Source organism: Rhinoderma darwinii, assembly GCF_050947455.1.
Source record: "Rhinoderma darwinii isolate aRhiDar2 chromosome 3 unlocalized genomic scaffold, aRhiDar2.hap1 SUPER_3_unloc_13, whole genome shotgun sequence".
Taxonomy (NCBI): domain Eukaryota; kingdom Metazoa; phylum Chordata; class Amphibia; order Anura; family Rhinodermatidae; genus Rhinoderma; species Rhinoderma darwinii.
Genome location: NW_027461738.1, coordinates 324,959 through 345,422, shown reverse-complemented (window position 1 = coordinate 345,422; position 20,464 = coordinate 324,959). Strand labels below are relative to the sequence as shown.

General features: G+C 38.0%; 15 non-coding genes across 15 annotated transcripts; 5 read left to right on the top strand and 10 right to left on the bottom strand.

The window, feature by feature from the left end:
• Positions 1 to 255: 255 nt before the first annotated feature.
• TRNAT-AGU (transfer RNA threonine (anticodon AGU)) lies at positions 256 to 329 on the bottom strand. The gene has a single exon. It is a non-coding gene; the product is annotated as a tRNA-Thr (tRNA).
• Positions 330 to 1,814: 1,485 nt separating this feature from the next.
• TRNAT-AGU (transfer RNA threonine (anticodon AGU)) lies at positions 1,815 to 1,888 on the bottom strand. Its single transcript has one exon. It is a non-coding gene; the product is annotated as a tRNA-Thr (tRNA).
• Positions 1,889 to 2,011: 123 nt separating this feature from the next.
• On the top strand, positions 2,012 to 2,093 carry TRNAS-CGA (transfer RNA serine (anticodon CGA)). Its single transcript has one exon. It is a non-coding gene; the product is annotated as a tRNA-Ser (tRNA).
• Positions 2,094 to 3,571: 1,478 nt separating this feature from the next.
• On the top strand, positions 3,572 to 3,653 carry TRNAS-UGA (transfer RNA serine (anticodon UGA)). Its single transcript has one exon. It is a non-coding gene; the product is annotated as a tRNA-Ser (tRNA).
• Positions 3,654 to 4,933: 1,280 nt separating this feature from the next.
• On the bottom strand, positions 4,934 to 5,007 carry TRNAT-AGU (transfer RNA threonine (anticodon AGU)). The gene has a single exon. It is a non-coding gene; the product is annotated as a tRNA-Thr (tRNA).
• A 1,486-nt stretch (positions 5,008 to 6,493) lies between these two features.
• Positions 6,494 to 6,567, bottom strand: TRNAT-AGU (transfer RNA threonine (anticodon AGU)). Its single transcript has one exon. It is a non-coding gene; the product is annotated as a tRNA-Thr (tRNA).
• Positions 6,568 to 8,052: 1,485 nt separating this feature from the next.
• TRNAT-AGU (transfer RNA threonine (anticodon AGU)) lies at positions 8,053 to 8,126 on the bottom strand. Its single transcript has one exon. It is a non-coding gene; the product is annotated as a tRNA-Thr (tRNA).
• A 123-nt stretch (positions 8,127 to 8,249) lies between these two features.
• Positions 8,250 to 8,331, top strand: TRNAS-CGA (transfer RNA serine (anticodon CGA)). The gene has a single exon. It is a non-coding gene; the product is annotated as a tRNA-Ser (tRNA).
• Positions 8,332 to 9,809: 1,478 nt separating this feature from the next.
• Positions 9,810 to 9,891, top strand: TRNAS-UGA (transfer RNA serine (anticodon UGA)). The gene has a single exon. It is a non-coding gene; the product is annotated as a tRNA-Ser (tRNA).
• Positions 9,892 to 12,730: 2,839 nt separating this feature from the next.
• Positions 12,731 to 12,804, bottom strand: TRNAT-AGU (transfer RNA threonine (anticodon AGU)). The gene has a single exon. It is a non-coding gene; the product is annotated as a tRNA-Thr (tRNA).
• Positions 12,805 to 12,927: 123 nt separating this feature from the next.
• Positions 12,928 to 13,009, top strand: TRNAS-CGA (transfer RNA serine (anticodon CGA)). The gene has a single exon. It is a non-coding gene; the product is annotated as a tRNA-Ser (tRNA).
• Positions 13,010 to 14,290: 1,281 nt separating this feature from the next.
• TRNAT-AGU (transfer RNA threonine (anticodon AGU)) lies at positions 14,291 to 14,364 on the bottom strand. Its single transcript has one exon. It is a non-coding gene; the product is annotated as a tRNA-Thr (tRNA).
• Positions 14,365 to 15,850: 1,486 nt separating this feature from the next.
• On the bottom strand, positions 15,851 to 15,924 carry TRNAT-AGU (transfer RNA threonine (anticodon AGU)). Its single transcript has one exon. It is a non-coding gene; the product is annotated as a tRNA-Thr (tRNA).
• Positions 15,925 to 17,409: 1,485 nt separating this feature from the next.
• TRNAT-AGU (transfer RNA threonine (anticodon AGU)) lies at positions 17,410 to 17,483 on the bottom strand. Its single transcript has one exon. It is a non-coding gene; the product is annotated as a tRNA-Thr (tRNA).
• Positions 17,484 to 18,970: 1,487 nt separating this feature from the next.
• Positions 18,971 to 19,044, bottom strand: TRNAT-AGU (transfer RNA threonine (anticodon AGU)). Its single transcript has one exon. It is a non-coding gene; the product is annotated as a tRNA-Thr (tRNA).
• Between the last annotated feature and the right edge of the window lie 1,420 nt (positions 19,045 to 20,464).

Below are 20,464 nucleotides of genomic sequence, written 5' to 3'. Positions count from 1 at the left end.
GATATACTGGTAACAGAATCCCTTTAAGAGCTCTTCAAAAGTTTTTCCCACAATGGATGTTAAGCTTACTGGTCTATAATTACTTTGTATTGAACTTACTACTTATAGAAAACTCAATGACATTCATGGGGTCTCTGTCACCAATGAAAAACCCGATAGATTTTTAATCGCCTATAAAGAATTTGATTCATCATATACTTTAGTTATGTAAACTTAAATAATAAACAAGTGAATAAACTAAAGCAACAAATAGCAAGGCACTGCTGAGATTTGAACTCAGGATCTCCTGTTTACTAGACAGGCGCTTTAACCAACTAAGCCACAGCACCAAAGCACTTTTCTTCTCACGGTGTCCTACCACACAGCTCAGTTCAGAGCAAAAGACTGATCTCATATTTTAGGCTAGCCCCTTAGGTGTAGTTGCCAGAAGTCTTAACAGACAGGGTACATAAGTTGTGATGGCCGAGTGGTTAAGGCGTTGGATTTGAAATCCAATGGGGTCTCCCTGCACATGATCAAGTCCTGTTCACAACGTTCTATTTTAAGAAGAGAACTTCCAGAAACATATTAAAGTTTGTCACATATAGAAAGAGTTATTTTAATTCCATCCTCTTTGTCACTGATTAATTACATTAATAATAGTGGTTCCAGCTGTGCCCCTGGCTTGCAGCTCTGAAAAGCGAGCAATATTTAGAGTATAAATCACTATAACTACAGCATCCCATTTGTCCAGACTTTTATTTTTCTCTTGATAAATACAAATCAGGTTGGTTGGACAACTTCTGCCCTTAGTAAATCTCTGCTTGCTGTCAATTATAATACTATTTTCTGTTACATACTCCTGTATATAGTCCCTTAAATGGACTCTGTCACCAGTTTATCAATTCCCAATTTCCTAACTAGCCTAATAGGTGCTGTGATGCTGATAACTACAGTGTGATTTGTTGTTTTTTGTTTTAAAAACGTTTATTTGCAAAGTTATGAGCATTTATTTATATATACTAATGTAGCTCTAATAGCCAAATAGGAGATGACTCCTTTTTACTCTGGGCAGCTAATGTTTTCTGTATGACGCTGTCCAATCAGCATACAACTTCTCCCCCTTCCCTGTCCAGCAACACAGTGTGATCATATAGTACACTGCGTCCATTCCCGACTGTGTTTCAACAGGTGATATCTTCGGTTCTGTCACAGCTAGAACTGTGATTTTGGTGTCATATGAAAGAGTAGAATCCAGTCTTTCAAATGCCACCAAATCTGCTTTTTTAGGTGGCCCACAGCCCGAGATATGGCTGTTTGAATTTATCCCCCTTCCCTGTAGCTTGAGTTTCACAATGTGTGTGAAGCAGCTTCATGCTGATAGGACAGCATCAGATGCTGAGAGTCAGCTCCACCTCAGGAGAATTGCTGCTGTTACCTCCCAGATGTCTAATAAAGGCTAAATTACATATTTAGAAAATGCTCATAACTTTGCAAATAATAAACATTTTTTTACTACAAATCACCCTGTAGTTATCAGCAGCAAAGCACCTATTAGACTAGTTAGGAGTTAGGGACCTGATATACTGGTAACAGAGTCCCTTTAAGAGCTCTTCAAAAGTTTTTCCCACAATGGATGTTAAGCTTACTGGTCTATAATTACTTTGTATTGAACTTACTACTTATAGAAAACTCAATGACATTCATGGGGTCTCTGTCACCAATGAAAAACCCGATAGATTTTTAATCGCCTATAAAGAATTTGATTCATCATATACTTTAGTTATGTAAACTTAAATAATAAACAAGTGAATAAACTAAAGCAACAAATAGCAAGGCACTGCTGAGATTTGAACTCAGGATCTCCTGTTTACTAGACAGGCGCTTTAACCAACTAAGCCACAGCACCAAAGCACTTTTCTTCTCACGGTGTCCTACCACACAGCTCAGTTCAGAGCAAAAGACTGATCTCATATTTTAGGCTAGCCCCTTAGGTGTAGTTGCCAGAAGTCTTAACAGACAGGGTACATAAGTTGTGATGGCCGAGTGGTTAAGGCGTTGGATTCGAAATCCAATGGGGTCTCCCTGCACATGATCAAGTCCTGTTCACAACGTTCTATTTTAAGAAGAGAACTTCCAGAAACATATTAAAGTTTGTCACATATAGAAAGAGTTATTTTAATTCCATCCTCTTTGTCACTGATTAATTACATTAATAATAGTGGTTCCAGCTGTGCCCCTGGCTTACAGCTCTGAAAAGCGAGCAATATTTAGAGTATAAATCACTATAACTACAGCATCCCATTTGTCCAGACTTTTATTTTTCTCTTGATAAATACAAATCAGGTTGGTTGGACAACTTCTGCCCTTAGTAAATCTCTGCTTGCTGTCAATTATAATACTATTTTCTGTTACATACTCCTGTATATAGTCCCTTAAATGGACTCTGTCACCAGTTTATCAATTCCCAATTTCCTAACTAGCCTAATAGGTGCTGTGATGCTGATAACTACAGTGTGATTTGTTGTTTTTTGTTTTAAAAACGTTTATTTGCAAAGTTATGAGCATTTATTTATATATACTAATGTAGCTCTAATAGCCAAATAGGAGATGACTCCTTTTTACTCTGGGCAGCTAATGTTTTCTGTATGATGCTGTCCAATCAGCATACAACTTCTCCCCCTTCCCTATCCAGCAACACAGTGTGATAATATAGTACACTGCGTCCATTCCCGACTGTGTTTTCAACAGGTGATATATTCGGTTCTGTCACAGCTAGAACTGTGATTTTGGTGTCATATGAAAGAGTAGAATCCAGTCTTTCAAATGCCACCAAATCTGCTTTTTTAGGTGGCCCACAGCCCGAGATATGGCTGTTTGAATTGATCCCCCTTCCCTGTAGCTTGAGTTTCACAATGTGTGTGAAGCAGCTTCATGCTGATAGGACAGCATCAGATGCTGAGAGTCAGCTCCACCTCAGGAGAATTGCTGCTGTTACCTCCCAGATGTCTAATAAAGGCTAAATTACATATTTAGAAAATGCTCATAACTTTGCAAATAATAAACATTTTTTTACTACAAATCACCCTGTAGTTATCAGCAGCAAAGCACCTATTAGACTAGTTAGGAGTTAGGGACCTGATATACTGGTAACAGAGTCCCTTTAAGAGCTCTTCAAAAGTTTTTCCCACAATGGATGTTAAGCTTACTGGTCTATAATTACTTTGTATTGAACTTACTACTTATAGAAAACTCAATGACATTCATGGGGTCTCTGTCACCAATGAAAAACCCGATAGATTTTTAATCGCCTATAAAGAATTTGATTCATCATATACTTTAGTTATGTAAACTTAAATAATAAACAAGTGAATAAACTAAAGCAACAAATAGCAAGGCACTGCTGAGATTTGAACTCAGGATCTCCTGTTTACTAGACAGGCTCTTTAATCAACTAAGCCACAGCACCAAAGCACTTTTCTTCTCACGGTGTCCTACCACACAGCTCAGTTCAGAGCAAAAGACTGATCTCATATTTTAGGCTAGCCCCTTAGGTGTAGTTGCCAGAAGTCTTAACAGTCAGGGTACATAAGTTGTGATGGCCGAGTGGTTAAGGCGTTGGATTTGAAATCCAATGGGGTCTCCCTGCACAGGTTCAAGTCCTGTTCATAACGTTCTATTTTAAGAAGAGAACTTCCAGAAACATATTAAAGTTTGTCACCTATAGAAAGAGTTATTTCAATTCCATCCTCTTTGTCACTGATTAATTACATTAATAATAGTGTTTCCAGCTGTGCCCCTGGCTTACAACTCTGAAAAGCGAGCAATATTTAGAGTATAAATCACTATAACTACAGCATCCCATTTGTCCAGACTTTTATTTTTCTCTTGATAAATACAAATCAAGTTGGTTGGACAACTTCTGCCCTTAGTAAATCTCTGCTTGCTGTCAATTATAATACTATTTTCTGTCACATACTCCTGTATATAGTCCCTTAAATGGACTCTGTCACCAGTTTATCAATTCCCAATTTCCTAACTAGCCTAATAGGTGCTGTGATGCTGATAACTACAGTGTGATTTGTTGTTTTTTGTTTTAAAAACGTTTATTTGCAAAGATATGAGCATTTATTTATATATACTAATGTAGCTCTAATAGCCAAATAGGAGATGACTCCTTTTTACTCTGGGCAGCTAATGTTTTCTGTATGACGCTGTCCAATCAGCATACAACTTCTCCCCCTTCCCTGTCCAGCAACACAGTGTGATCATATAGTACACTGCGTCCATTCCCGACTGTGTTTCAACAGGTGATATCTTCGGTTCTGTCACAGCTAGAACTGTGATTTTGGTGTCATATGAAAGAGTAGAATCCAGTCTTTCAAATGCCACCAAATCTGCTTTTTTAGGTGGCCCACAGCCCGAGATATGGCTGTTTGAATTGATCCCCCTTCCCTGTAGCTTGAGTTTCACAATGTGTGTGAAGCAGCTTCATGCTGATAGGACAGCATCAGATGCTGAGAGTCAGCTCCACCTCAGGAGAATTGCTGCTGTTACCTCCCAGATGTCTAATAAAGGCTAAATTACATATTTAGAAAATGCTCATAACTTTGCAAATAATAAACATTTTTTTACTACAAATCACCCTGTAGTTATAAGCAGCAAAGCACCTATTAGACTAGTTAGGAGTTAGGGACCTGATATACTGGTAACAGAATCCCTTTAAGAGCTCTTCAAAAGTTTTTCCCACAATGGATGTTAAGCTTACTGGTCTATAATTACTTTGTACTGAACTTACTACTTATAGAAAACTCAATGACATTCATGGGGTCTCTGTCACCAATGAAAAACCCGATAGATTTTTAATCGCCTATAAAGAATTTGATTCATCATATACTTTAGTTATGTAAACTTAAATAATAAACAAGTGAATAAACTAAAGCAACAAATAGCAAGGCACTGCTGAGATTTGAACTCAGGATCTCCTGTTTACTAGACAGGCGCTTTAACCAACTAAGCCACAGCACCAAAGCACTTTTCTTCTCACGGTGTCCTACCACACAGCTCAGTTCAGAGCAAAAGACTGATCTCATATTTTAGGCTAGCCCCTTAGGTGTAGTTGCCAGAAGTCTTAACAGACAGGGTACATAAGTTGTGATGGCCGAGTGGTTAAGGCGTTGGATTTGAAATCCAATGGGGTCTCCCTGCACATGATCAAGTCCTGTTCACAACGTTCTATTTTAAGAAGAGAACTTCCAGAAACATATTAAAGTTTGTCACATATAGAAAGAGTTATTTTAATTCCATCCTCTTTGTCACTGATTAATTACATTAATAATAGTGGTTCCAGCTGTGCCCCTGGCTTGCAGCTCTGAAAAGCGAGCAATATTTAGAGTATAAATCACTATAACTACAGCATCCCATTTGTCCAGACTTTTATTTTTCTCTTGATAAATACAAATCAGGTTGGTTGGACAACTTCTGCCCTTAGTAAATCTCTGCTTGCTGTCAATTATAATACTATTTTCTGTTACATACTCCTGTATATAGTCCCTTAAATGGACTCTGTCACCAGTTTATCAATTCCCAATTTCCTAACTAGCCTAATAGGTGCTGTGATGCTGATAACTACAGTGTGATTTGTTGTTTTTTGTTTTAAAAACGTTTATTTGCAAAGTTATGAGCATTTATTTATATATACTAATGTAGCTCTAATAGCCAAATAGGAGATGACTCCTTTTTACTCTGGGCAGCTAATGTTTTCTGTATGATGCTGTCCAATCAGCATACAACTTCTCCCCCTTCCCTATCCAGCAACACAGTGTGATAATATAGTACACTGCGTCCATTCCCGACTGTGTTTTCAACAGGTGATATATTCGGTTCTGTCACAGCTAGAACTGTGATTTTGGTGTCATATGAAAGAGTAGAATCCAGTCTTTCAAATGCCACCAAATCTGCTTTTTTAGGTGGCCCACAGCCCGAGATATGGCTGTTTGAATTGATCCCCCTTCCCTGTAGCTTGAGTTTCACAATGTGTGTGAAGCAGCTTCATGCTGATAGGACAGCATCAGATGCTGAGAGTCAGCTCCACCTCAGGAGAATTGCTGCTGTTACCTCCCAGATGTCTAATAAAGGCTAAATTACATATTTAGAAAATGCTCATAACTTTGCAAATAATAAACATTTTTTTACTACAAATCACCCTGTAGTTATAAGCAGCAAAGCACCTATTAGACTAGTTAGGAGTTAGGGACCTGATATACTGGTAACAGAATCCCTTTAAGAGCTCTTCAAAAGTTTTTCCCACAATGGATGTTAAGCTTACTGGTCTATAATTACTTTGTATTGAACTTACTACTTATAGAAAACTCAATGACATTCATGGGGTCTCTGTCACCAATGAAAAACCCGATAGATTTTTAATCGCCTATAAAGAATTTGATTCATCATATACTTTAGTTATGTAAACTTAAATAATAAACAAGTGAATAAACTAAAGCAACAAATAGCAAGGCACTGCTGAGATTTGAACTCAGGATCTCCTGTTTACTAGACAGGCGCTTTAACCAACTAAGCCACAGCACCAAAGCACTTTTCTTCTCACGGTGTCCTACCACACAGCTCAGTTCAGAGCAAAAGACTGATCTCATATTTTAGGCTAGCCCCTTAGGTGTAGTTGCCAGAAGTCTTAACAGACAGGGTACATAAGTTGTGATGGCCGAGTGGTTAAGGCGTTGGATTTGAAATCCAATGGGGTCTCCCTGCACATGATCAAGTCCTGTTCACAACGTTCTATTTTAAGAAGAGAACTTCCAGAAACATATTAAAGTTTGTCACATATAGAAAGAGTTATTTTAATTCCATCCTCTTTGTCACTGATTAATTACATTAATAATAGTGGTTCCAGCTGTGCCCCTGGCTTGCAGCTCTGAAAAGCGAGCAATATTTAGAGTATAAATCACTATAACTACAGCATCCCATTTGTCCAGACTTTTATTTTTCTCTTGATAAATACAAATCAGGTTGGTTGGACAACTTCTGCCCTTAGTAAATCTCTGCTTGCTGTCAATTATAATACTATTTTCTGTTACATACTCCTGTATATAGTCCCTTAAATGGACTCTGTCACCAGTTTATCAATTCCCAATTTCCTAACTAGCCTAATAGGTGCTGTGATGCTGATAACTACAGTGTGATTTGTTGTTTTTTGTTTTAAAAACGTTTATTTGCAAAGTTATGAGCATTTATTTATATATACTAATGTAGCTCTAATAGCCAAATAGGAGATGACTCCTTTTTACTCTGGGCAGCTAATGTTTTCTGTATGACGCTGTCCAATCAGCATACAACTTCTCCCCCTTCCCTGTCCAGCAACACAGTGTGATCATATAGTACACTGCGTCCATTCCCGACTGTGTTTCAACAGGTGATATCTTCGGTTCTGTCACAGCTAGAACTGTGATTTTGGTGTCATATGAAAGAGTAGAATCCAGTCTTTCAAATGCCACCAAATCTGCTTTTTTAGGTGGCCCACAGCCCGAGATATGGCTGTTTGAATTTATCCCCCTTCCCTGTAGCTTGAGTTTCACAATGTGTGTGAAGCAGCTTCATGCTGATAGGACAGCATCAGATGCTGAGAGTCAGCTCCACCTCAGGAGAATTGCTGCTGTTACCTCCCAGATGTCTAATAAAGGCTAAATTACATATTTAGAAAATGCTCATAACTTTGCAAATAATAAACATTTTTTTACTACAAATCACCCTGTAGTTATCAGCAGCAAAGCACCTATTAGACTAGTTAGGAGTTAGGGACCTGATATACTGGTAACAGAGTCCCTTTAAGAGCTCTTCAAAAGTTTTTCCCACAATGGATGTTAAGCTTACTGGTCTATAATTACTTTGTATTGAACTTACTACTTATAGAAAACTCAATGACATTCATGGGGTCTCTGTCACCAATGAAAAACCCGATAGATTTTTAATCGCCTATAAAGAATTTGATTCATCATATACTTTAGTTATGTAAACTTAAATAATAAACAAGTGAATAAACTAAAGCAACAAATAGCAAGGCACTGCTGAGATTTGAACTCAGGATCTCCTGTTTACTAGACAGGCGCTTTAACCAACTAAGCCACAGCACCAAAGCACTTTTCTTCTCACGGTGTCCTACCACACAGCTCAGTTCAGAGCAAAAGACTGATCTCATATTTTAGGCTAGCCCCTTAGGTGTAGTTGCCAGAAGTCTTAACAGACAGGGTACATAAGTTGTGATGGCCGAGTGGTTAAGGCGTTGGATTCGAAATCCAATGGGGTCTCCCTGCACATGATCAAGTCCTGTTCACAACGTTCTATTTTAAGAAGAGAACTTCCAGAAACATATTAAAGTTTGTCACATATAGAAAGAGTTATTTTAATTCCATCCTCTTTGTCACTGATTAATTACATTAATAATAGTGGTTCCAGCTGTGCCCCTGGCTTACAGCTCTGAAAAGCGAGCAATATTTAGAGTATAAATCACTATAACTACAGCATCCCATTTGTCCAGACTTTTATTTTTCTCTTGATAAATACAAATCAGGTTGGTTGGACAACTTCTGCCCTTAGTAAATCTCTGCTTGCTGTCAATTATAATACTATTTTCTGTTACATACTCCTGTATATAGTCCCTTAAATGGACTCTGTCACCAGTTTATCAATTCCCAATTTCCTAACTAGCCTAATAGGTGCTGTGATGCTGATAACTACAGTGTGATTTGTTGTTTTTTGTTTTAAAAACGTTTATTTGCAAAGTTATGAGCATTTATTTATATATACTAATGTAGCTCTAATAGCCAAATAGGAGATGACTCCTTTTTACTCTGGGCAGCTAATGTTTTCTGTATGATGCTGTCCAATCAGCATACAACTTCTCCCCCTTCCCTATCCAGCAACACAGTGTGATAATATAGTACACTGCGTCCATTCCCGACTGTGTTTTCAACAGGTGATATATTCGGTTCTGTCACAGCTAGAACTGTGATTTTGGTGTCATATGAAAGAGTAGAATCCAGTCTTTCAAATGCCACCAAATCTGCTTTTTTAGGTGGCCCACAGCCCGAGATATGGCTGTTTGAATTGATCCCCCTTCCCTGTAGCTTGAGTTTCACAATGTGTGTGAAGCAGCTTCATGCTGATAGGACAGCATCAGATGCTGAGAGTCAGCTCCACCTCAGGAGAATTGCTGCTGTTACCTCCCAGATGTCTAATAAAGGCTAAATTACATATTTAGAAAATGCTCATAACTTTGCAAATAATAAACATTTTTTTACTACAAATCACCCTGTAGTTATCAGCAGCAAAGCACCTATTAGACTAGTTAGGAGTTAGGGACCTGATATACTGGTAACAGAGTCCCTTTAAGAGCTCTTCAAAAGTTTTTCCCACAATGGATGTTAAGCTTACTGGTCTATAATTACTTTGTATTGAACTTACTACTTATAGAAAACTCAATGACATTCATGGGGTCTCTGTCACCAATGAAAAACCCGATAGATTTTTAATCGCCTATAAAGAATTTGATTCATCATATACTTTAGTTATGTAAACTTAAATAATAAACAAGTGAATAAACTAAAGCAACAAATAGCAAGGCACTGCTGAGATTTGAACTCAGGATCTCCTGTTTACTAGACAGGCTCTTTAATCAACTAAGCCACAGCACCAAAGCACTTTTCTTCTCACGGTGTCCTACCACACAGCTCAGTTCAGAGCAAAAGACTGATCTCATATTTTAGGCTAGCCCCTTAGGTGTAGTTGCCAGAAGTCTTAACAGTCAGGGTACATAAGTTGTGATGGCCGAGTGGTTAAGGCGTTGGATTTGAAATCCAATGGGGTCTCCCTGCACAGGTTCAAGTCCTGTTCATAACGTTCTATTTTAAGAAGAGAACTTCCAGAAACATATTAAAGTTTGTCACCTATAGAAAGAGTTATTTCAATTCCATCCTCTTTGTCACTGATTAATTACATTAATAATAGTGTTTCCAGCTGTGCCCCTGGCTTACAACTCTGAAAAGCGAGCAATATTTAGAGTATAAATCACTATAACTACAGCATCCCATTTGTCCAGACTTTTATTTTTCTCTTGATAAATACAAATCAAGTTGGTTGGACAACTTCTGCCCTTAGTAAATCTCTGCTTGCTGTCAATTATAATACTATTTTCTGTCACATACTCCTGTATATAGTCCCTTAAATGGACTCTGTCACCAGTTTATCAATTCCCAATTTCCTAACTAGCCTAATAGGTGCTGTGATGCTGATAACTACAGTGTGATTTGTTGTTTTTTGTTTTAAAAACGTTTATTTGCAAAGATATGAGCATTTATTTATATATACTAATGTAGCTCTAATAGCCAAATAGGAGATGACTCCTTTTTACTCTGGGCAGCTAATGTTTTCTGTATGACGCTGTCCAATCAGCATACAACTTCTCCCCCTTCCCTGTCCAGCAACACAGTGTGATCATATAGTACACTGCGTCCATTCCCGACTGTGTTTCAACAGGTGATATCTTCGGTTCTGTCACAGCTAGAACTGTGATTTTGGTGTCATATGAAAGAGTAGAATCCAGTCTTTCAAATGCCACCAAATCTGCTTTTTTAGGTGGCCCACAGCCCGAGATATGGCTGTTTGAATTGATCCCCCTTCCCTGTAGCTTGAGTTTCACAATGTGTGTGAAGCAGCTTCATGCTGATAGGACAGCATCAGATGCTGAGAGTCAGCTCCACCTCAGGAGAATTGCTGCTGTTACCTCCCAGATGTCTAATAAAGGCTAAATTACATATTTAGAAAATGCTCATAACTTTGCAAATAATAAACATTTTTTTACTACAAATCACCCTGTAGTTATAAGCAGCAAAGCACCTATTAGACTAGTTAGGAGTTAGGGACCTGATATACTGGTAACAGAATCCCTTTAAGAGCTCTTCAAAAGTTTTTCCCACAATGGATGTTAAGCTTACTGGTCTATAATTACTTTGTATTGAACTTACTACTTATAGAAAACTCAATGACATTCATGGGGTCTCTGTCACCAATGAAAAACCCGATAGATTTTTAATCGCCTATAAAGAATTTGATTCATCATATACTTTAGTTATGTAAACTTAAATAATAAACAAGTGAATAAACTAAAGCAACAAATAGCAAGGCACTGCTGAGATTTGAACTCAGGATCTCCTGTTTACTAGACAGGCGCTTTAACCAACTAAGTCACAGCACCAAAGCACTTTTCTTCTCACGGTGTCCTACCACACAGCTCAGTTCAGAGCAAAAGACTGATCTCATATTTTAGGCTAGCCCCTTAGGTGTAGTTGCCAGAAGTCTTAACAGACAGGGTACATAAGTTGTGATGGCCGAGTGGTTAAGGCGTTGGATTTGAAATCCAATGGGGTCTCCCTGCACATGATCAAGTCCTGTTCACAACGTTCTATTTTAAGAAGAGAACTTCCAGAAACATATTAAAGTTTGTCACATATAGAAAGAGTTATTTTAATTCCATCCTCTTTGTCACTGATTAATTACATTAATAATAGTGGTTCCAGCTGTGCCCCTGGCTTGCAGCTCTGAAAAGCGAGCAATATTTAGAGTATAAATCACTATAACTACAGCATCCCATTTGTCCAGACTTTTATTTTTCTCTTGATAAATACAAATCAGGTTGGTTGGACAACTTCTGCCCTTAGTAAATCTCTGCTTGCTGTCAATTATAATACTATTTTCTGTTACATACTCCTGTATATAGTCCCTTAAATGGACTCTGTCACCAGTTTATCAATTCCCAATTTCCTAACTAGCCTAATAGGTGCTGTGATGCTGATAACTACAGTGTGATTTGTTGTTTTTTGTTTTAAAAACGTTTATTTGCAAAGTTATGAGCATTTATTTATATATACTAATGTAGCTCTAATAGCCAAATAGGAGATGACTCCTTTTTACTCTGGGCAGCTAATGTTTTCTGTATGACGCTGTCCAATCAGCATACAACTTCTCCCCCTTCCCTGTCCAGCAACACAGTGTGATCATATAGTACACTGCGTCCATTCCCGACTGTGTTTCAACAGGTGATATCTTCGGTTCTGTCACAGCTAGAACTGTGATTTTGGTGTCATATGAAAGAGTAGAATCCAGTCTTTCAAATGCCACCAAATCTGCTTTTTTAGGTGGCCCACAGCCCGAGATATGGCTGTTTGAATTGATCCCCCTTCCCTGTAGCTTGAGTTTCACAATGTGTGTGAAGCAGCTTCATGCTGATAGGACAGCATCAGATGCTGAGAGTCAGCTCCACCTCAGGAGAATTGCTGCTGTTACCTCCCAGATGTCTAATAAAGGCTAAATTACATATTTAGAAAATGCTCATAACTTTGCAAATAATAAACATTTTTTTACTACAAATCACCCTGTAGTTATAAGCAGCAAAGCACCTATTAGACTAGTTAGGAGTTAGGGACCTGATATACTGGTAACAGAATCCCTTTAAGAGCTCTTCAAAAGTTTTTCCCACAATGGATGTTAAGCTTACTGGTCTATAATTACTTTGTATTGAACTTACTACTTATAGAAAACTCAATGACATTCATGGGGTCTCTGTCACCAATGAAAAACCCGATAGATTTTTAATCGCCTATAAAGAATTTGATTCATCATATACTTTAGTTATGTAAACTTAAATAATAAACAAGTGAATAAACTAAAGCAACAAATAGCAAGGCACTGCTGAGATTTGAACTCAGGATCTCCTGTTTACTAGACAGGCGCTTTAACCAACTAAGCCACAGCACCAAAGCACTTTTCTTCTCACGGTGTCCTACCACACAGCTCAGTTCAGAGCAAAAGACTGATCTCATATTTTAGGCTAGCCCCTTAGGTGTAGTTGCCAGAAGTCTTAACAGACAGGGTACATAAGTTGTGATGGCCGAGTGGTTAAGGCGTTGGATTCGAAATCCAATGGGGTCTCCCTGCACATGATCAAGTCCTGTTCACAACGTTCTATTTTAAGAAGAGAACTTCCAGAAACATATTAAAGTTTGTCACATATAGAAAGAGTTATTTTAATTCCATCCTCTTTGTCACTGATTAATTACATTAATAATAGTGGTTCCAGCTGTGCCCCTGGCTTACAGCTCTGAAAAGCGAGCAATATTTAGAGTATAAATCACTATAACTACAGCATCCCATTTGTCCAGACTTTTATTTTTCTCTTGATAAATACAAATCAGGTTGGTTGGACAACTTCTGCCCTTAGTAAATCTCTGCTTGCTGTCAATTATAATACTATTTTCTGTTACATACTCCTGTATATAGTCCCTTAAATGGACTCTGTCACCAGTTTATCAATTCCCAATTTCCTAACTAGCCTAATAGGTGCTGTGATGCTGATAACTACAGTGTGATTTGTTGTTTTTTGTTTTAAAAACGTTTATTTGCAAAGTTATGAGCATTTATTTATATATACTAATGTAGCTCTAATAGCCAAATAGGAGATGACTCCTTTTTACTCTGGGCAGCTAATGTTTTCTGTATGATGCTGTCCAATCAGCATACAACTTCTCCCCCTTCCCTATCCAGCAACACAGTGTGATAATATAGTACACTGCGTCCATTCCCGACTGTGTTTTCAACAGGTGATATATTCGGTTCTGTCACAGCTAGAACTGTGATTTTGGTGTCATATGAAAGAGTAGAATCCAGTCTTTCAAATGCCACCAAATCTGCTTTTTTAGGTGGCCCACAGCCCGAGATATGGCTGTTTGAATTGATCCCCCTTCCCTGTAGCTTGAGTTTCACAATGTGTGTGAAGCAGCTTCATGCTGATAGGACAGCATCAGATGCTGAGAGTCAGCTCCACCTCAGGAGAATTGCTGCTGTTACCTCCCAGATGTCTAATAAAGGCTAAATTACATATTTAGAAAATGCTCATAACTTTGCAAATAATAAACATTTTTTTACTACAAATCACCCTGTAGTTATAAGCAGCAAAGCACCTATTAGACTAGTTAGGAGTTAGGGACCTGATATACTGGTAACAGAATCCCTTTAAGAGCTCTTCAAAAGTTTTTCCCACAATGGATGTTAAGCTTACTGGTCTATAATTACTTTGTATTGAACTTACTACTTATAGAAAACTCAATGACATTCATGGGGTCTCTGTCACCAATGAAAAACCCGATAGATTTTTAATCGCCTATAAAGAATTTGATTCATCATATACTTTAGTTATGTAAACTTAAATAATAAACAAGTGAATAAACTAAAGCAACAAATAGCAAGGCACTGCTGAGATTTGAACTCAGGATCTCCTGTTTACTAGACAGGCGCTTTAACCAACTAAGCCACAGCACCAAAGCACTTTTCTTCTCACGGTGTCCTACCACACAGCTCAGTTCAGAGCAAAAGACTGATCTCATATTTTAGGCTAGCCCCTTAGGTGTAGTTGCCAGAAGTCTTAACAGACAGGGTACATAAGTTGTGATGGCCGAGTGGTTAAGGCGTTGGATTTGAAATCCAATGGGGTCTCCCTGCACATGATCAAGTCCTGTTCACAACGTTCTATTTTAAGAAGAGAACTTCCAGAAACATATTAAAGTTTGTCACATATAGAAAGAGTTATTTTAATTCCATCCTCTTTGTCACTGATTAATTACATTAATAATAGTGGTTCCAGCTGTGCCCCTGGCTTACAGCTCTGAAAAGCGAGCAATATTTAGAGTATAAATCACTATAACTACAGCATCCCATTTGTCCAGACTTTTATTTTTCTCTTGATAAATACAAATCAGGTTGGTTGGACAACTTCTGCCCTTAGTAAATCTCTGCTTGCTGTCAATTATAATACTATTTTCTGTTACATACTCCTGTATATAGTCCCTTAAATGGACTCTGTCACCAGTTTATCAATTCCCAATTTCCTAACTAGCCTAATAGGTGCTGTGATGCTGATAACTACAGTGTGATTTGTTGTTTTTTGTTTTAAAAACGTTTATTTGCAAAGTTATGAGCATTTATTTATATATACTAATGTAGCTCTAATAGCCAAATAGGAGATGACTCCTTTTTACTCTGGGCAGCTAATGTTTTCTGTATGATGCTGTCCAATCAGCATACAACTTCTCCCCCTTCCCTATCCAGCAACACAGTGTGATAATATAGTACACTGCGTCCATTCCCGACTGTGTTTTCAACAGGTGATATATTCGGTTCTGTCACAGCTAGAACTGTGATTTTGGTGTCATATGAAAGAGTAGAATCCAGTCTTTCAAATGCCACCAAATCTGCTTTTTTAGGTGGCCCACAGCCCGAGATATGGCTGTTTGAATTGATCCCCCTTCCCTGTAGCTTGAGTTTCACAATGTGTGTGAAGCAGCTTCATGCTGATAGGACAGCATCAGATGCTGAGAGTCAGCTCCACCTCAGGAGAATTGCTGCTGTTACCTCCCAGATGTCTAATAAAGGCTAAATTATATATTTAGAAAATGCTCATAACTTTGCAAATAATAAACATTTTTTTACTACAAATCACCCTGTAGTTATCAGCAGCAAAGCACCTATTAGACTAGTTAGGAGTTAGGGACCTGATATACTGGTAACAGAGTCCCTTTAAGAGCTCTTCAAAAGTTTTTCCCACAATGGATGTTAAGCTTACTGGTCTATAATTACTTTGTATTGAACTTACTACTTATAGAAAACTCAATGACATTCATGGGGTCTCTGTCACCAATGAAAAACCCGATAGATTTTTAATCGCCTATAAAGAATTTGATTCATCATATACTTTAGTTATGTAAACTTAAATAATAAACAAGTGAATAAACTAAAGCAACAAATAGCAAGGCACTGCTGAGATTTGAACTCAGGATCTCCTGTTTACTAGACAGGCGCTTTAACCAACTAAGCCACAGCACCAAAGCACTTTTCTTCTCACGGTGTACTACCACACAGCTCAGTTCAGAGCAAAAGACTGATCTCATATTTTAGGCTAGCCCCTTAGGTGTAGTTGCCAGAAGTCTTAACAGACAGGGTACATAAGTTGTGATGGCCGAGTGGTTAAGGCGTTGGATTTGAAATCCAATGGGGTCTCCCTGCACGTGATCAAGTCCTGTTCACAACGTTCTATTTTAAGAAGAGAACTTCCAGAAACATATTAAAGTTTGTCACATATAGAAAGAGTTATTTTAATTCCATCCTCTTTGTCACTGATTAATTACATTAATAATAGTGGTTCCAGCTGTGCCCCTGGCTTACAGCTCTGAAAAGCGAGCAATATTTAGAGTATAAATCACTATAACTACAGCATCCCATTTGTCCAGACTTTTATTTTTCTCTTGATAAATACAAATCAGGTTGGTTGGACAACTTCTGCCCTTAGTAAATCTCTGCTTGCTGTCAATTATAATACTATTTTCTGTTACATACTCCTGTATATAGTCCCTTAAATGGACTCTGTCACCAGTTTATCAATTCCCAATTTCCTAACTAGCCTAATAGGCGCTCTGATGCTGATAACTACAGTGTGATTTGTTGTTTTTTGTTTTAAAAACGTTTATTTGCAAAGTTATGAGCATTTATTTATATATACTAATGTAGCTCTAATAGCCAAATAGGAGATGACTCCTTTTTACTCTGGGCAGCTAATGTTTTCTGTATGACGCTGTCCAATCAGCATACAACTTCTCCCCCTTCCCTGTCCAGCAACACAGTGTGATCATATAGTACACTGCGTCCATTCCCGACTGTGTTTCAACAGGTGATATCTTCGGTTCTGTCACAGCTAGAACTGTGATTTTGGTGTCATATGAAAGAGTAGAATCCAGTCTTTCAAATGCCACCAAATCTGCTTTTTTAGGTGGCCCACAGCCCGAGATATGGCTGTTTGAATTGATCCCCCTTCCCTGTAGCTTGAGTTTCACAATGTGTGTGAAGCAGCTTCATGCTGATAGGACAGCATCAGATGCTGAGAGTCAGCTCCACCTCAGGAGAATTGCTGCTGTTACCTCCCAGATGTCTAATAAAGGCTAAATTACATATTTAGAAAATGCTCATAACTTTGCAAATAATAAACATTTTTTTACTACAAATCACCCTGTAGTTATCAGCAGCAAAGCACCTATTAGACTAGTTAGGAGTTAGGGACCTGATATACTGGTAACAGAGTCCCTTTAAGAGCTCTTCAAAAGTTTTTCCCACAATGGATGTTAAGCTTACTGGTCTATAATTACTTTGTATTGAACTTACTACTTATAGAAAACTCAATGACATTCATGGGGTCTCTGTCACCAATGAAAAACCCGATAGATTTTTAATCGCCTATAAAGAATTTGATTCATCATATACTTTAGTTATGTAAACTTAAATAATAAACAAGTGAATAAACTAAAGCAACAAATAGCAAGGCACTGCTGAGATTTGAACTCAGGATCTCCTGTTTACTAGACAGGCGCTTTAACCAACTAAGCCACAGCACCAAAGCACTTTTCTTCTCACGGTGTCCTACCACACAGCTCAGTTCAGAGCAAAAGACCGATCTCATATTTTAGGCTAGCCCCTTAGGTGTAGTTGCCAGAAGTCTTAACAGACAGGGTACATAAGTTGTGATGGCCGAGTGGTTAAGGCGTTGGATTTGAAATCCAATGGGGTCTCCCTGCACATGATCAAGTCCTGTTCACAACGTTCTATTTTAAGAAGAGAACTTCCAGAAACATATTAAAGTTTGTCACATATAGAAAGAGTTATTTTAATTCCATCCTCTTTGTCACTGATTAATTACATTAATAATAGTGGTTCCAGCTGTGCCCCTGGCTTACAGCTCTGAAAAGCGAGCAATATTTAGAGTATAAATCACTATAACTACAGCATCCCATTTGTCCAGACTTTTATTTTTCTCTTGATAAATACAAATCAGGTTGGTTGGACAACTTCTGCCCTTAGTAAATCTCTGCTTGCTGTCAATTATAATACTATTTTCTGTTACATACTCCTGTATATAGTCCCTTAAATGGACTCTGTCACCAGTTTATCAATTCCCAATTTCCTAACTAGCCTAATAGGCGCTCTGATGCTGATAACTACAGTGTGATTTGTTGTTTTTTTGTTTTAAAAACGTTTATTTGCAAAGTTATGAGCATTTATTTATATATACTAATGTAGCTCTAATAGCCAAATAGGAGATGACTCCTTTTTACTCTGGGCAGCTAATGTTTTCTGTATGATGCTGTCCAATCAGCATACAACTTCTCCCCCTTCCCTGTCCAGCAACACAGTGTGATCATATAGTACACTGCGTCCATTCCCGACTGTGTTTTCAACAGGTGATATCTTCGGTTCTGTCACAGCTAGAACTGTGATTTTGGTGTCATATGAAAGAGTAGAATCCAGTCTTTCAAATGCCACCAAATCTGCTTTTGTAGGTGGCCCACAGCCCGAGATATGGCTGTTTGAATTGATCCCCCTTCCCTGTAGCTTGAGTTTCACAATGTGTGTGAAGCAGCTTCATGCTGATAGGACAGCATCAGATGCTGAGAGTCAGCTCCACCTCAGGAGAATTGCTGCTGTTACCTCCCAGATGTCTAATAAAGGCTAAATTACATATTTAGAAAATGCTCATAACTTTGCAAATAATAAACATTTTTTTACTACAAATCACCCTGTAGTTATCAGCAGCAAAGCACCTATTAGACTAGTTAGGAGTTAGGGACCTGATATACTGGTAACAGAGTCCCTTTAAGAGCTCTTCAAAAGTTTTTCCCACAATGGATGTTAAGCTTACTGGTCTATAATTACTTTGTATTGAACTTACTACTTATAGAAAACTCAATGACATTCATGGGGTCTCTGTCACCAATGAAAAACCCGATAGATTTTTAATCGCCTATAAAGAATTTGATTCATCATATACTTTAGTTATGTAAACTTAAATAATAAACAAGTGAATAAACTAAAGCAACAAATAGCAAGGCACTGCTGAGATTTGAACTCAGGATCTCCTGTTTACTAGACAGGCGCTTTAACCAACTAAGCCACAGCACCAAAGCACTTTTCTTCTCACGGTGTCCTACCACACAGCTCAGTTCAGAGCAAAAGACTGATCTCATATTTTAGGCTAGCCCCTTAGGTGTAGTTGCCAGAAGTCTTAACAGACAGGGTACATAAGTTGTGATGGCCGAGTGGTTAAGGCGTTGGATTTGAAATCCAATGGGGTCTCCCTGCACATGATCAAGTCCTGTTCACAACGTTCTATTTTAAGAAGAGAACTTCCAGAAACATATTAAAGTTTGTCACATATAGAAAGAGTTATTTTAATTCCATCCTCTTTGTCACTGATTAATTACATTAATAATAGTGGTTCCAGCTGTGCCCCTGGCTTACAGCTCTGAAAAGCGAGCAATATTTAGAGTATAAATCACTATAACTACAGCATCCCATTTGTCCAGACTTTTATTTTTCTCTTGATAAATACAAATCAGGTTGGTTGGACAACTTCTGCCCTTAGTAAATCTCTGCTTGCTGTCAATTATAATACTATTTTCTGTTACATACTCCTGTATATAGTCCCTTAAATGGACTCTGTCACCAGTTTATCAATTCCCAATTTCCTAACTAGCCTAATAGGCGCTCTGATGCTGATAACTACAGTGTGATTTGTTGTTTTTTTGTTTTAAAAACGTTTATTTGCAAAGTTATGAGCATTTATTTATATATACTAATGTAGCTCTAATAGCCAAATAGGAGATGACTCCTTTTTACTCTGGGCAGCTAATGTTTTCTGTATGATGCTGTCCAATCAGCATACAACTTCTCCCCCTTCCCTGTCCAGCAACACAGTGTGATCATATAGTACACTGCGTCCATTCCCGACTGTGTTTTCAACAGGTGATATCTTCGGTTCTGTCACAGCTAGAACTGTGATTTTGGTGTCATATGAAAGAGTAGAATCCAGTCTTTCAAATGCCACCAAATCTGCTTTTTTAGGTGGCCCACAGCCCGAGATATGGCTGTTTGAATTGATCCCCCTTCCCTGTAGCTTGAGTTTCACAATGTGTGTGAAGCAGCTTCATGCTGATAGGACAGCATCAGATGCTGAGAGTCAGCTCCACCTCAGGAGAATTGCTGCTGTTACCTCCCAGATGTCTAATAAAGGCTAAATTACATATTTAGAAAATGCTCATAACTTTGCAAATAATAAACATTTTTTTACTACAAATCACCCTGTAGTTATCAGCAGCAAAGCACCTATTAGACTAGTTAGGAGTTAGGGACCTGATAAACTGGTAACAGAGTCCCTTTAAGAGCTCTTCAAAAGTTTTTCCCACAATGGATGTTAAGCTTACTGGTCTATAATTACTTTGTATTGAACTTACTACTTATAGAAAACTCAATGACATTCATGGGGTCTCTGTCACCAATGAAAAACCCGATAGATTTTTAATCGCCTATAAAGAATTTGATT